The following is a 10,900-nucleotide window of genomic DNA, read 5'->3' on the forward strand; positions in this document are numbered from 1 at the left end:
CAAATGCTGCAGCATTAGCAACAGTGGAACAGGTGCCGGCCTTAAAGGGACAGTACACTAACATTGATTTGAAATCGTTAGAAAAAAAATCAAATTTTCTCAGTATTATAATATAATATAGGACGGGCTCATTGTAATGCATGGAACGGAATGAGGAATGGTATTAAACACACGTGTCATCATACATTTTCCATTCGACGCATTACAATGAGCCTGTCCTCTGATTTCTACCTCCACAAGCCTCCATTGGTGCAAAGCTTTGTCCCTGCCCAACACTAACACACACTTGATCACAGTTGAATCCGATGTGTTAATGGTGAACCAGATCAAGAGCCGAGACACAAAGTAACTCCCAAGAGATGGAGACCCCCCATTACAGAGCATTAACAATTTCTGTATAATGTGATGTAATAATAATAATAATAATAATAATAATAATAATAATAATAGTAATAATAATAATAACAATAATAATGCATTTAATTTATATCGTGCTGCTATCACAAACTCAGCGCTCATTTTACAGCTAGTGGCTGAAAATCCCCCCAAAAAATCCTGAAGCATGTCTTTAAAGATAGGCTCTGTGATATGATGTCACGCCTGTGAAAATGGAGCAAACTCTGTAAACATCGTCATTCTAGTCACATCCAGTTGGACAGCAGTTGTCAGAGTGACCAACTGGGTTTGAACCTGGGTCTCCAAGACTATGTTAGCCTACTGAACTAATGTCATTCCAAACCAAACCTCATAGTCTAAGTCATATATAGTCACATATCACTGCTGGAACAATCTACAGAGTACATTACAGTTGTTTTTTCTGGTGCCACTAATAATGTAACAATATAACATAATGTAATTAATTAATTATAACAATGTAATTATAATGTAATAATATAACATAATGTAATTAATTAATTATAATAATGTAATTATAATGTAATAATATAACATAATGGTGCCACTCATACAATTTAACATTTTTATCGAGGATCTCTTTGTTGAAAAATGTGATTGTTTTTCTGATGATTGTGATTGATTGTGTTTTATGATGATTGTGATTGAATGTGTTTTATGATGTTGTCATTTTGTATGATTGTAAATGATGTATGGGTGGGCTCCCTTGCAAAAGAGACCTTGGTCTCAATGGGACTCCCAGCTAAAATAAAAGTTAAATAAATGTAAGTATGTATTGAGCGTTACTCTATTTCGCCACTAGAGGGCCTAGTCTTCCATATTGATAGATCGATAAACCCGAGAGCCATATTGAAAATGTAGAATATCGAATAAATTCAGCGCTTGCTACCTACATATTGAGATCATCTCATCCTTCATAACTGATTATAGTGATAATGATGAAATCAATAATTTCTAATCTAACAATGTTTACAATATTTCTTATCACCATATTGATCCCATGAAAGAAATACACACATCATGCATTATTGTAGATCTGATCGTATCGTATTGATAAGTAGTGTGCAGATGTATACACAACATGTATGCAAGGTCTCTGAACTCTAGTAAACTCAAGTCCTAGTCACATAGAGTTTAAGAGCAGCAGAGTGACCGACTGGCATTGAACCTGGGTCACCAAGATGTTTTGGCTGAAGCCATTCCCTAACCCTAAATCAAATCAAATCAAATTTTGTTTGTCACGTACATCTCATACAGCCGTAATTGTCATTGCGAAATGCTTTAGGATCTTGCTCCTCGCTCAACAACAACAGTCAGCAACAATCAACAAGTCAACAATAAGAGTAATAAAAAAAAGTGACCATAGAAAAAAAAGTGACACTAGTACTAGTGCAAATAATGTGCAATAATGTCAGATTTCAAGGGGGGGGGGGGGGGGGGTAGAATAGAGCTTGAGTTCAAATGGGGGGGTTGAGGTAGTGACGGTTGAGCAGGAGGGGGGGGGGGGGGGGTGATCAGTTGAGCAGTCTTATGACCTGTGGACAGAAACAGTTCCCGGAGCCTGTTGGACCGGGTCTGGATGACCTGGTACCTTTTGCCAGAAGGTAGCAGAGAGACCAGGGCATGGTTGGGGTGGCTCGAGTCCCTGATCATCTTACCAGCCTTCCTCTTGCACCTCTCAGAGTAGAGGTCCTGAATGGCTGGTAGCTTGCAGCCCGTGATGTATTGGGTCGTTTTCACCACCCTCTGAAGAGCCTTACGGTTGAGGGCGGTGCAGCTGCCATACCAGACAGTGATACAGCCGGTCAGGATACTCTCTGTGGTGCATCTGTAGAAGTTTGTAAGGATCTGGGTGTCCATACCAAATCTCAGCATCCTGAGGAAAAACAGGCACTGGTGCGCCGTCTTGATTACAGCATGGGAGTGGTGTGACCATGTCAAACTGAGAGGGGGGACTTAGACTATGAGGTTCCCTGTCCCAGTCTGTTTCAATCCCCACCTGTTTCAAAGCAACCACTATCATCCCAGTCCCCAAGAAGAACCTGCCTCAACGACTACTGCCCTCGGTGATGTGGACTCTGCAGCCGTTCCGATGTGGATGGGGATGGTGTCCCCCCCCTCCCCCCTTCCTCCTGAACTCCACTATCAGCTCCTTAGTTTTACTGGTGTTCAGGGAGAGGTTGTTGTCCTGGTACCAGTCCGCCAGGACTCTTACCTCATCCCTGTAGGCTGACTCATCGTTTTTGGTGATCAAGCCAACCACAGTGGTGATATCAGCGAACTTTATGATGGAGTTGGAGCTGTGCGTGGGTGAACACAGAGTACAGTAGAGGACTGAGCACACAGCCCTCGGGGGCCCCTGTGTTGAGAGTCAGGGGTGGATGAGGTGATGCTGCCTACCTTCACCACCTGGGGTCTACCCGTCAGGAAGTCCAGGATCCCGTTACACAGGGAGGTGTTAAGACCCAGGTCCCTGAGCTTGGTGACGAGCTTGGAGGGGACAATGATGTTGAATGCTGAGCTGTAGTCGATGAACAGCATTCTCACGTTAGTGTCCCTCTTGTCCAGGTGAGATAGGGCGGTGTGCAGGGCGTAGATGATGGCGTCAGCTGTGGACCTATTGGGGTGGTATGCAAACTGAAAAAGGTCCAGAGTGGCAGGTAATGATGAGATTGATATGCAACTTAACCAGCTCTCAAAGCACTTCATGATGATTGAGGTGAGTGTAACGGGGCGGTAGTCGTTGAGGCAGGTTCTTCTTGGGGACTGGGATGATAGTGGTTGCTTTGAAACAGGTGGGGATTGAAACAGACTGGGACAGGGAAGCTCATAGTCTAAGTCCCCCCTCTCAGTTTGACACCAGGTGACTCTGTAGAATTCGCTGTAGAATTCATAACTTCGTTCAAGCCTTAACTTGCCAGGCTGTGTTTCAGGGGGCTGATTCAGTCTGAGAAATGCATCGCCTGTCGACTGGTTATGGCATGCTGCCATTGTCACATCCATAAAGTTTCCAAGGAATTAAAACGGTCTCCAACATCCTGAAGGCACAATCTTCTTCTCATTGTTTAAAAACATAAAACACACAGATATGCACACACACAGACACAGACACACACACAGACACAGACACTAAAAGTTTCAATACCAGGGACAAACACTGAGCCAGATTCAATAAGATGTGACGCACAAGCAATATAATACATCATCAGAAGGAATGGCACAAACAAACAGAAAATCCATAACCAAAATCTATTTACATTTCCTAGACATTGATAGTGCGTTAGTGTAGACTATTCAAACCTTGTACAGGAATATGTTTAGATATAATATATATTTAAGTTACATAAACTAACATAGTCCAACATGTCATTCTCGATCTGGATTACTGTAAGAAGAATGCAGGTGCATTTCCACGAACCAGTAGTAGAGTTTTTCCCACGTGAAAAACACGAGCCGTGGCTCTAAATCGCCTTCAAATGGCCCCCTGTTCCATTCCCCTCTGCTGTAAACCCACAGTAACGCCCTGTCAGAGATCAGTGCGCTAGAGGCTGTAGCCGGCAAAACAAGGTTCCGAGGGAGCCTACGTTGCGGTACCTATAATGAGATGATAGATTTTTGAATACTGTCAGGATATACAAAGTTAGAGGCAAGCCTTGAATTCAAATACATCAGTTGCTATTGAATTTCTTTGAAAGTTGCGACCGATTTTAGTAGAGCTCCCAGTAGCCTATGGCTTGCAGGACCGAGGTTTTCATTCATTCTCGATCAGAAATGGGACATTGAAGCACAGTCACTGACATCTCGGAATTGAGAAGAGATCTTTCTATTTCAGGAGTTGCCTATATAATCTCCTGCTTCTAGCGCAAATCACACGGATTCACCAGAAGAGGATAGGCTCTGCTTTCTGTCATCGCATCCCCATCGTAAGGAAGCACCAAACATCTACCAATTATCGCTATACCAATTGTCAGTTTGTAAAATGTAACATCACGTCTGTAAATGATGTTCTCCAGAATGGCTTTATTTGAATCTTTTTTAAAAAACGAAGTGTGAAATTAATCGTTCTGTTGTCTCACTTTAGGTGATACAGCAAGAAACTGAAGAATTTCGTGGTGGCCCTGAGTTAACTTTAGGTGAGTTGGTATTACCTAACAATTCATGTTTAATTATTTTAAGAGGTAGCCTACAGTAAGCATATGTCACAATAAATGTTTAAATTGTGCCTCCTGCAGAATAAGAGCACTTTAATGTCATTTGATTGTATTGCTTAAATCTGTTTAATGGGCAACAGCAGACATTACTCCACTGTTGTAGCCTATTTCTACTACAGTGACATGGAGTGAGATGTATTGTTTAATTGCATCTACGTCCTTATGTATTTAAGTTCCATAGATTTTTGCTAGGGGCCAACCTGCGAGAGTATGCCTATACCATTCTCTGCGACACAGCCACATTTTCACGTGTCAAACCAAAGCGCTTTCTGTGGTGGTAGGGGCAGTTTAGACCTAGAGCAGGAATGTGAGTCTAGCTATCCCTAAACCCTATTCTATGAATGTAAGTCTTATAACAGTAGCCTAAGTACATCACAAGAGACCAATAGGCCTACTTTAACCTACTTCCAAGGAGTTGGTCTTATTAATTTCCTTCTATCAAAGGTTCTCAATTATGTAACAATGCACACTTTTTGAACTGAAGAATGTGTGATCAGCAGAGAGCTTTTCTAAAAAGCTTATCCCCAACACAGTCCTCACAGTAGAAATCTGATAACACTGCTCTTGTGCTACTATAACGCTAAAATGTTGGCAACAGTAGATGAATTCTACGAGAATGACTTAGAGCCCACATCCGGTTGATCCGTCTCTCCATTGCTTGTGTCAGCGCCAAGCTGGGCTGTGTGTCACAGATGTTCACAGAGGAACTGCTTCATTGTCAACCCTACCTGACTTCATTCCCAACCTAATTTCAATCACAGCAGTTGTTGGGTCAGATATGTGCAGGGCCATCGAATACTGTATATAGGGTGCATATACTGTATACTGTATACTGTATATAGGGTGCATATACTGTATACTGTAAGCATTAATGGTCTGTATCTTCCTTAAATATTCTCGGAACAATAGAACATAGGTAGGAGAGGCCTGTTGGCCTGTACTATATACACTCATGAACACTTTATTAGGAACACCTGTACACGTTTTCATGGTGGAAGTGGTGTAATGGTGTGGGGAATGATTTCTTGGCACACATTGGGCCCGTTAATACCAATCAATCATTGCTTGAATACAAAAGCCTATTTGAGTATTGTTGCTATTTACCCCTCTTCTAATGGCTACTTCCAGCATGATAATACACTATGTCACAAAGCAAAAGTCGTCTCAAACTGGTTTCATGAAAATGACAATGAGTTCGGTGTTCTTCAGTGGCCTTCCTAGTCACCGGATCTGAATCCAATAGAACACCTTTGGGATGTGGTAGAATGGGAGATTCACAGCTTGAAAGTGCACCTGAAAAATCTGCAGGAATTGCGTGATGCGATCATGTCATTATGGACCAGAATCTAAAAGGAATGTTTCCAACATTTTGTGAAATCAATGCCACGAAGAATTGAGGCTGTTTTGAGAGCAAAGGGAGGCCCTACCCAGAATTACTGTAGTGTTCAGAATAAAGTGCTCGGTGAGTGTACATTACAATAGCAAAGAAATTGACAACAGTCACAATATCCTCAGGACGTCCACCAGGCATGTTCATTCAACTGTAAATAGGTGTTCCGAGCTGAGAGAGGCGGGCATTGATCACCATTCACAATGGAAGGTCAGATGATCACTGTCTTTGTATCAGCCACATTTGTTCAATACGTCAAAACTACTTTTTAAACTACAAAATTAAAAAAAACATGACTGCAAGAACAGATCATTCTGGAGTCAAATGTTAACAGGATGTGTAATTTATTACACAAATTTAGTACACAAATTGTTGAAACACTTTGTAGAACATGTTTCTAGGCCAATAACAAATGTTGTCCTTATCTGACACTGAAATGCTGCTCACATGCAGCAGACAGGGACATAGCTGTGTTGAATTTAAAGAATAAGTATTTGTAGAACTAGACCCTGTTACTTGGATAATTAGTTTATAACAGTTTTTATTGATCCTTCCCAACATTGAAGTGTTGCTCACATTAAGCAGGCAGGGACACTGTAAAGAAGTCTTTGTAGAACTAGACCATCTTGCTGCTATAGGCCAATAACTTCACTAACCACCATTGCTCTTTTCTCTCCTTACAAAATGGCCCTATTCAGTTGTCTGACTCAGAGCAGAATCTCTTGTTCATGCGACACATCAGCAGTCTCTCAAAGTTTTTGTCGGAGAGGCATTTGCCCTTCGGACTGAAAATGTCCTTCCCAACACTGAACACCCTTCGCATTTTTGGCAGTGCTGAAAAAGCTGTCACAGAGATGGTCTCCGGTGATTTCAAGAAGATTTCCACCTCATCCAGTTCCCTGTTCTCCTTTTTTGAAGGGGGAGCAAAGTCTTGCTGGGAGAGAACAGCACAAAGATTTGACTTCATGCTCATAAATTCATCGTCTAGCATTTTCACCAGTGTCTTTCTTGACATCAAGTGCCTTGCAAGGTACCAGCTCATGTAGATACCATGGCCTCTCAATGATGATGAGAGAATAGAAACCCTGCACAGCAAACCTGAGGGTGAGCTTGTTGAATTTCGAGTGTGACACTAGTCATTGTGCTCTGCTGGCCTGCATCTTTGCAGGGGTAGTCTCTTCCTCTGCAGGTCTTGGTCTTTTCAAGAAATCTGTGCCCAAAAACTTGTCCAATTCCTTAGATTTTGACGGATGTATCCTTTGATAATAAAAAAGGACACATTTAAAATACAGGCAAATAATGATAATAAACTATTTGCTTAAAATCTAAAATAGTCTAGTGTCCTTTGAACTTGAGGACGGTACAGTGTACATAGTATATCTGGCATGTTAGGCTCCATTCAGTATGATGTTATGCAGTTATAATATATTTCCTCCAGTTGGCAGTGAACTAGACAGGGTTGCACCCATGGGGAGATAGGCCTGTAGTACACCTCTTATGATTCACTAGATATTCTAATACAAATGTATTTCATAAGCTAGCTGTACACAATAGCTCCTTATGCAATTTATTCCAACAATACATTCAATTACATTCAATTACTAGGACAGAATACCAACTCTCATCCAAATCTTGCAAGCTCCCATATTCCATTAGCTAACATTTGCCATTTGAGTCTAAATGACGCTGACATTTAGCTTGCTAAGATAGCGAGCTTGCTAAGCTAGCCAGAGTCAAACATAAGGCTACCAGATAGCTATGAAATGTCTACTGCACTGGGCAGCTAGCTATCTAGCTAACAAACTGACCTTGATATGTGTTCTTAAGTTTGTGTTCAACGTCTTTGCTGTGGAAAGTGTATTAACTTTTGCACAGCTCACATGTGAGCACATAAGTCTTTTCGGTGGAAGTGGTTAGATATATAAATTCGCTTATGCATGGCCTCTGTGTTTCTGTGTCATTTTGGTCCTGGTCCATACTGTACTGCGACTTGTACAAAACACTTTGTGTGTTACAGAAGAAGGCGTGCAACTGAGTGAAATCACGAGACTAGAGTCAAGACAGAGAGAGTGAGGTGCAACCAAGTGGAAATAGGGGGGTGGTAGGGCATTTTGAAGTTCAAGGGCTGGAATAATAATGAAATTCCTATTTATATTCTGTGTGAAATGTTTTTTTTTGGAGAGTAGTGACAGTAGTTCGCTATACCGCTACATGGCAAAACTGTACATACTGTATGTGCATATTGAAAATGCAAAGAGGAAAAACGTTGACTAAGTGATCCAATGTGATCCTCTGGACTGATCACCTGTGCACCACAGTACTGTGTTAGCCTGCTGAGCTAAAGCCCATAGGTATTAAGGAGCTAACACAAGTCCTCCACTGTACTGTAGGTCTCAAGCAAGGTCACGTGAGTGCGGTTCTACAGAACCATTTACATTTACATTTTTTACATTTAGCAGACTCTTTTATCCAAAGCGACTTACAACAAGTGCATTTGTCTAAAGTAAGTGAATCACCTCTGCTACAAGGTCAGTGAGTCCAGTTCTAGGACCAGGGTAGGGGAGAACCACCTCTGCTACAAGGTCAGTGAGTCCAGTTCTAGGACCAGGGTAGGGGAGAACCACCTCTGCTACAAGGTCAGTGAGTCCAGTTCTAGGACCAGGGTAGGGGAGAACCACCTCTGCTACAAGGTCAGTGAGTCCAGTTCCTCTCAGTTCAGTTCAGGACGGAGGTGCGTGAGACGAGGCCTACGGTAGCCTCCTGTCTGGCATATCTCGTGACAGACATGCGGGCATACGTCACACAGTCATGTTGGTTTTATCTGACCCTTGGGGCCCTTGACATCAACCAACAGCTTTCCCTCCTCTCCCCTGCCTCTGTCAGTGTGATGTGTCTGTGTAGAGATTTGTAACAGTAAAGGGGCAAGCAGAGGATCACACCATTCCCATACATTCGTGGCCCGTGGTGCTTGGTAGTCCTACCTGAGTCTGCAGCTTTCCCAAGGCTCCACTCCCAGCCACACACCCCCACCAGCCCCCCACCCCAGCGCACCCAGACCCCCAGAGCTCCCAGCCCACCCTCCCAGCCCTCCCCAGATCAAGAGTAAATTGAAGTCAATGTTAATCCCTGGAGGATTAAGAACCCATGAGTGATTAAATGTGATTTCTGTCTCCAAAAGGACAAATTACTGTACCACATCAGAGCAGTGGGAACTGTTAATATAGCACTGCATTCTGGGGAGAACAAAGTAGATTACATATCTCTATTTCAATAATCATTATAATAAGGGATTAATCACCTTATGATCACAGGGAAAAAATGCATTTTTCAGAAAAGGCTTAACGTCTTCCACAAGACAATGGAAATTCACGGATTCGCAGAATAACCTGCAGTTACCCCACATAGCCTGTGTCTTTTCCAGGAAAGGTAATATAGTACAATCATCATCAAATCCACCTAACTTACTACAGCCAATTTTCATCACCATAGCAACTGGGCCCTGTATTTCAAAACTTCAGAATGATCCAGGTTATTTTTTTACTATCCAGGATCAGATCTATGTGGCAGATTTTGAGTAGTACTGTATAGGGGAAATCAGACAGCTCATTCTGATCCTGGATAGCAACGAAGAATCTGCATAATTCTGATCTAGATTAGAACTTTTGATAGACTATCCCCTGGACAGTTTGAGTCGAGCCACATCAATACTGTTTGTCTCTGAGTTACATATACACATTATGTATATCTACAGGGTGGTGTTTAGGGTGAAAAAGACAACATTCCCCCCAAAGGCAAAAGGGTAGATAGAGCCCCCCCCCATACACACACACACACATACACACACACACACACACACACACACACACACACACACACACACACACACACACACACACACACACACACACACATACACACACACACACACACAAACACACACACTCACACACACACACACACACACACACACACACACACGCACGCACACACACATACACCCGCCCCCCCAAAGAATGGAAACAAATCTTTTAATTGCAGTTTACTTTTTTGAGTGTTGCTCTCTACTCTTTTACAGTGACATACTGTACTGCAGGCATGTGTGTTCACTGCCTCTGCCATCAGCCAGTAGTGTTTACCGACATTAACCCCCGACCCCCAGGGGGTTGCTGCTACTCTCTCATGTCTCTGCAGCATCAGCACTATGTAGACTCACAGAGGAAACTAGATCCTTATTGTCTGCCTGACGCACAACAGAACCAACAGCTCAATAAGATCCACCTGACAGACCTTTTTACGGGCCTCTGGAGAAGGGACACATCTGGAGAAAGCTGTTATACAGTAGGATGTGTTTTGTTTTGTGTTGCTTTGCCCTGCAATGTGTTGTGAGTTGGCTCCGTACATCTGTTTCATAAGTGATGACTATGCCAAGACCTGTGAAGTGAAGTAGGACGTGTGTGTGTGTGTGTGCGCGTGCGTGCGTGCCTGCGTGCGTGCGTGCCTGAGTGCGTGTGTGCATGCGTGCGTGCGTGCGTGTCTATATTTACTATATAATTTACTGAAAGTACTTTTGTCTAAAGTAAGTGAATCATCTATACATCAGTGATGTCATCACAAGCAACAATCTATGCTAGGACCAGGTGCCATTGGCTGTCACGCCGAGGTGGAAGAACAGAGTGATCGGGCAGGGGTTTGGGGGCTGATCATTGCTTGCAAGTAGGGAGGGGCTATTCCCTTAACCGCCCGGTAAGCAAGCACCAGGGTCTTGAATCTGATGCAAGCTGCTACCGGGAGCCAGTGAAGGGTGTGGAGGAGGGGGGTGACATGGGAGAATTTGGGGAGATTGAACACCAGACGGGCAGCAGCATTCTGGATGAGCTGCAGAGGT

This window comes from Argentina silus, assembly GCF_951799395.1.
Source record: "Argentina silus genome assembly, chromosome: X".
NCBI classification, from domain to species: Eukaryota; Metazoa; Chordata; class Actinopteri; order Argentiniformes; family Argentinidae; genus Argentina; species Argentina silus.